Source organism: Diabrotica virgifera, chromosome 7 (assembly GCF_917563875.1).
Source record: "Diabrotica virgifera virgifera chromosome 7, PGI_DIABVI_V3a".
Classification (NCBI taxonomy): Eukaryota; Metazoa; Arthropoda; class Insecta; order Coleoptera; family Chrysomelidae; genus Diabrotica; species Diabrotica virgifera.
This window is the reverse complement of record NC_065449.1, coordinates 154,435,675-154,441,815: the sequence shown is the minus strand read 5'-3', so window position 1 is coordinate 154,441,815 and position 6,141 is coordinate 154,435,675.

Here is a 6,141-nt window from a genome sequence, read left to right as displayed (position 1 = left end):
GATCAAAGTTGAAAACTTGGAAATATCAATGCCATCATAAAGAAAAACGGTGGATTTATTCATTGAATATTCTGCCCAGAGGCTTCCAGGAGCTTTCAACTTCATATGTCTTTGAACGAAATATGCCAATAGAGTCTTTTCTTCGATTCTTAAATTCTTGCCTTCGCACCATTTTTTCCTTCCCTTCAATCCCTTCTTCCCAAGCCCGTTCAATTTCTTCAAATTCACTTTCGCTCATATTTTAATTTATAATAATCAAAATTGTACTTAAAATTATTGACAACTAAATAAAAACTCAATTCTCCATTGTTGTTATGCACCCTAGTTACTACCTAACAACCAAAGTATCTATCTTGATAAAATGAATGAAACTACTCAATATGACGAAAATGTTTAATTTTATAATTTATAATGGTATTAATCGTGCAAAAAACATTATAAGCATGTCGAACGTTAAGGGTAACCGATCTCAGACAATAATTGGAGTCGTCGCTCCGCTCCTCCTCCAAACAATTGTCTTCGATCGGTATAAAACCCTTACCATTCTCCATACTTAAGGTGATACAGTAGCGATCAACAGGTAGCCAAAACGCGTTCCAAGATTGCGGCTGTAATTTTGAATATTTTTTCGAGATATTTGGCATGCTTATTCGTAATATAATAAAGAATGGCGGTACAGAGCCCGATTTGAAAAATATATTAATATGTGGAAATTACTCTGCAATTAAATACAATATTAAAAAAACGAGCCTGTACCGCCATTAAGAAGAACAAAAAAATACACTTTCTTCAAATAAACTTTTTTATCCGATGCCTAGATTTTGTGTCATTTTGGAACTACTAATGAAATAAAAAATTTTAGTAGTTCCAAAATGACACAAAATTTAGGCATCGGATAAAAAAGTTTATTTGAAGAAAGTGTATTTTTTTGTTTTTCTTAATGGCGGTACAGGCTCGTTTTTTTAATATTGTATTTAATTACAGAGTAATTTCCACATATTCATATATTTTTCAAATTGGGCTCTGTACCGCCATTGTTTATTATATTACGAATACGTGTGCCAAATATCTCGAAAAAATATTCAAAATTACAGCCGCAATCTTGGAACGCGTTTTCGCTACCTGTTGATCGCTACTGTTTCCTCTTAATATACTATTGTTTGAAAATAAACCGTACTTTGTAAATTGAATAAGTGACATTTGACACCTCCGTCAAATTTTGTTTTGGAATACACTGTTTAATAAAACTGTTGAATAAACTGAAGTTTAAAGTTTTGTGATTGTAAGTCATGTAAAGGTTATACATTTTTATTGTCATTCCTAATCGTAAAGTCTGTATTTCTTTGAGAATTTGTTTTCTCAAAAGAATAAAAATAAAGTTTGAGGTTAAAAATGAATATTTTGAAATTGTACCTATTTTTATTTTCTGTAACCCTTTGAAAAATTATTAACTTGATTTCTAATGCAACTGAAATTGAGTTTTAGAGTAAACGAAGAGAAATATGGCAAAGAAGCCAAGAAAGATAATAAAGATTGACCAGTTTGATTCAAAAGAGGAATCTCAGATGAGTGTTCCCCCCCCCCCCCCCCCAATTGGTATCCGTAAGTACCGTGTCCAGTAAGTACCCAATATGTGAATTTGAGAATTTGTTCCAAACGGCGTTATATTTTAAATAGTAGCAAAGTCCTCAAGTCTGTGTAAGTATCCTTTGTTTATTTGGTTATGGTAGTTAGTCTTCTGTAAACCGTCTTACCCCCTAACGAATCCGCGACTCAGCTCTCCGAACAACAAACTGATGCGCCGTTCGCAATGAAGTTTTGAGTGTCTGCTTCTTCTTCTTTAGCCCCATTTCGACCCCAATATCTTTGTAGTTAGTCTTATCCCTGTCCCATCTGAGCAGACATGTAAAACGCTTTAATGCTCAGTCCCATGTTCTCGCTATGTTCTCCAATTTTATTAAGAATGTTTTTGAGCTCTTCTATATTCTCAGCTATTAAGACCGAGTCATCCGCATATCGTATATTATTATCCATAATCGGTATGTTCACCTTTAATTCTGAGATTCTCGGCTGATTCCCGTAAAGGTTGATAATTTTTTTTAAATATCTTTTGTTAATTTCTGCTTATTTTTAATCAACCAGACATGCGAATACATCGCAATCGTCTTTACATCTCTGGAATAAGACTTGTACTAAAAACATAACCTCTCGCGTATTAACGCCATTTGTGAAATCGAACTGATTGGGAGAAATTTGACTTAGTTCGCCTATAGATTATCTTAAGGAACAGTTCTAGGAGATGAGGCATGCGGCATGAGACTTTTCGTGCGGTATTCTTCGAATTTCTTTGCTGCTATTTTCTTTTAGAAGTGTGATAAACTTAGATTTCAGCCATTCTGTTTTGGGATGTGAAGTGCAAAGATTATAGTAATTGTGCGAAAAGTGGGAGCAGTATGATGTGCTGATAAGAAATACCGCGAAAATTACCCGGATATTTAGAAAAAAGGAGTAGTAAAAAAATTAATTGTTTGCGATCAATCTTTGATCAGGTGCAAAGGAAATGGAACTTTTGATGTGGTGTTACGAAGAAATGTGGTTCATGGTAACTTGTACCAAATATCTATTGTTTTAATCAGCATGAGGACGGCGAGGATCCTGTCAATGCAAATAAACCAGCGACCGCACAGTAAATTGTCTATTATATTAATTTTTTCTGCGAGTTTATCACAAATAATATAAACTTACTACTTACCATAATTATATTACTATGTGTAGGTACTGGTAATCATTATTACCTATTAGAGGTACTCTTTCTAATTTAATTATTGGTTTAGCCAATTGCACCTACAATTCTTCGTTGCCATGAAACCTATCGTTCATTGTTGAAGAAACTAGAACCTGCATATCTGACTGCTTTAGCACTATTTCTTAGGTTTCTCGAGGTAGTAATAAAACAAAAATTCCATTTTTATTCAGTTGCAATGCGAAGGTAAAACCGTCTTATTTTTCACTTAGAACAGGGAGCGCAGACCAGCAGTCTAAATCGACGATTTTCGACTCTATTTGGAGTCATCATCAGAGAGATGTAGGTCTGCTGCTCTCTGCCCGAAGTAGCAAATCTACGAAAGCTTATCCCCGCATTGCAACTGACGTTTATGGAGTAGGTGACTAGCGTCTTCTGGCAAGTGAAAGGCAAAGCTTTCAACCTAATAGAAACATTAATAATATTGAAAAATATTAAAAATATTACTAAAAGATTTTTAATTGAAAACTTATTAGTCCACTTCCTGGTAACACCACCATGGCTTCTAAAAATTGCAAACCAGATGAATGCTGAAGCGAAGAAGATAAGAGGGAATTCAAAATCTTACAATTAACGACTCCGTCTATTCAGCTGGTAAATTCTAACGGAAAATGGACCTAGTTACTCAAAGGAGTAAAGTCTAATATAAAATTATTAATGTTTCTATTAAGTTGAAAAGTTTGCCTTCCTCTAGGTAGTGTTTATTATCTCATTTACAACATACCTACACGATCCTTGGTAATAATATCTGCATGCAACTCCTCACTATGAATTGATGAATTATTTTTGTTTCTAGAGAAATTATTAGGATAGTATTACTTTTACCGAAATTAGGAGAAATCAAAGCAAGAATTTCATAAATAATTAATTCTCTGTCCATTCGCAAACAGCTCCGGACATCATTTCTTTCAATTAGGTACTCTCAGTTCATTGAGTAATTTTTGTGAGTGTACTTATTCCTATAAATAAACTACTGTTTGGCCCATTTTCCATCTTTCTGCTTTTTATTTCGTTTTTAAAACTTGCGGCCACAGCAATTATCGCGCAAATAAATTCATTTTCATTCAACATGTTGACTTTTGTCGCATTGCTGTGCTCGAGATTGCGTATTATTCGCTCATGCAATGTCGCCTTCATACGGTACATTCGTTTGCACAAATTTTTTCGTAAGTTGAAGAAAAAGGTCTTCCGTGTAAAAGGTATATTTATTTGAAAACCCCAATAAAGGGTCACATTAAAAAACAGAACGTTTTCGCTCTAAAGAAAGCATCATCAGTGTTCTAATCAAGCTCTACATGGTCAGCCACCAAAAATACATGGGTTAAAACCCTTAAAATGCCGACTTAAAGCCTTACATTGACGTGTTATATAGTTGGCTTTCACCTTTCTCTTTGTGAAGACAGAGAAATCAACTCAACCACCCACATACTCGTGGTATAGTCATATTATGATGCTTTGTGGTATATATTTTTTAAATTTCACCCATCGCCAGGGCTTAATATATAACACGCCAATGTAAGGCCTTTAAATCGGCATTTTAAGGGTTTTAACCCATGTATTTTTGGTGGCTTAGCATGTAGAGCTTGCTTAGAACACTGATGATGCTCTCTTTACTTTAGAGCGAAAACGTTCTGTTTTTTAATGTGGCCCTTTATTGGGGTTTTCAAATAAATATACCTTTTACACAGAAGATCTTTTTCTTCAATTTTTGTAATTAATGGTATACAGCCAGCTACAGGAAATTTTAGTAAGTGATGAAATCAAATGAATTTCACATAATTCATTTCACATAATGTATAGTTCATATAATTAGCTACAATCTGTAAAACTTTCAAGCTTCTTCATTGTAAAAAACAAGCGAATTTAAGCATTTTCCGTTAAAATCGTTTTTTTACTTGAACAATTAATAAACAAAAAAAAATTATTGACTATTCGTGTATTGTTCCCGGGAATGCACATATCTGCAAATTTTTAGTCACTTGCATTGAAGAAAAGGCAGTCAAATTAACGTCCAAAAATTTGACCCAAATGATTGAACTAAAGAAAAGCGTTTAATTAATTAATACGACAAAACGAATTCTAATGTTAATTGTAGCACAAAACGTCTCTACCGGTGGGTTTTCTAAGACTACGATAAAAACACGATTTTTTCTAATTCGAGTTTTGGGTTGAAGTTTTGTTTCGTATAGTATTGAAATTTGACACGAATAAACGCCGATTTATATATAAACAAATATATGAGCGTTCAAAATTTGAAACTTTATTGTATATTTATCAAGCATAACGTAAACAATTAACGTAAAAAGTGAAATTATGTATAGTTCATATCATTAGCTACAATCCGTAAAAGTTTCAAGTTTATTCATTGTAAAAAACAAGAAAATTTAAGCATTTTCCATTAAAATCGTTTTTTTATATTTAAACGATTATAAACATAAAAAAAATTTTATTGACTATTCGTGTATTGTTCCCGCAAATGCATATGTCTGCAAATTTCCATTGATTTGCATTGAAGAAAAGTCAGTCAAATTAACGTCTAAAGATTTGATGCAAATTATTGAAGTAAAGAAAAGCGTTTAAAAATTAAAGTAATAACGCAGATTATTCCATTCATAGAGATTCTAGCCAATAGAAAGCTACAGAAATAAAAATTATAGCAAAAATTACACTCATGTATTTGTCTACTCGACAATAATAATTATCGCTTGATTACAGCGATTATTTCATTCATAGGAGATTCTGACCAATAGAAAGCTACAGAAATCTGAATTAAATCGATAATTTTTGATAATCTCCCATCATTAAATATATTACGTCAGATGCCCTTCGTTGCTACGAAAAAATGCATTCAGTGTCATTAATGACAATTAATGTTTTAAAAATTATAAAAGTGATGACTTTCAATCGTCAAATATTTATAAAAAATGTGTGTTTAATGGTACTTACATAAATAAATTACAATAAAATTTTGGTTTTGAACAGTTTTATTCATGAAATAATCGCAACAAATTGCACTCGACCTCTGAAATTAATATAGAATTTTTGCTCTCGTGACACTTTGACAAAAACTGTCAAAGTGTCACTCGGGAAAAATTTAATAATTTCAGCGCTCTTGTGCAATTACTACTGATAGTTGCATAGTAGAAATCAAAAACTGCACTATCATGTTTTTAATTGTTGAATTCGACAACCACATAATAACAACAGCTTTGTTTATTTAATGTCAGTTTGGCATTTCATATATTTGCAGACATTTTTCTATAAAAGTCTCGTTTTGGCACTGAAACTCTAGAGTCAATCAAAGAAGCTGTTAATAAAACTGAGCCAAAAAATACAAC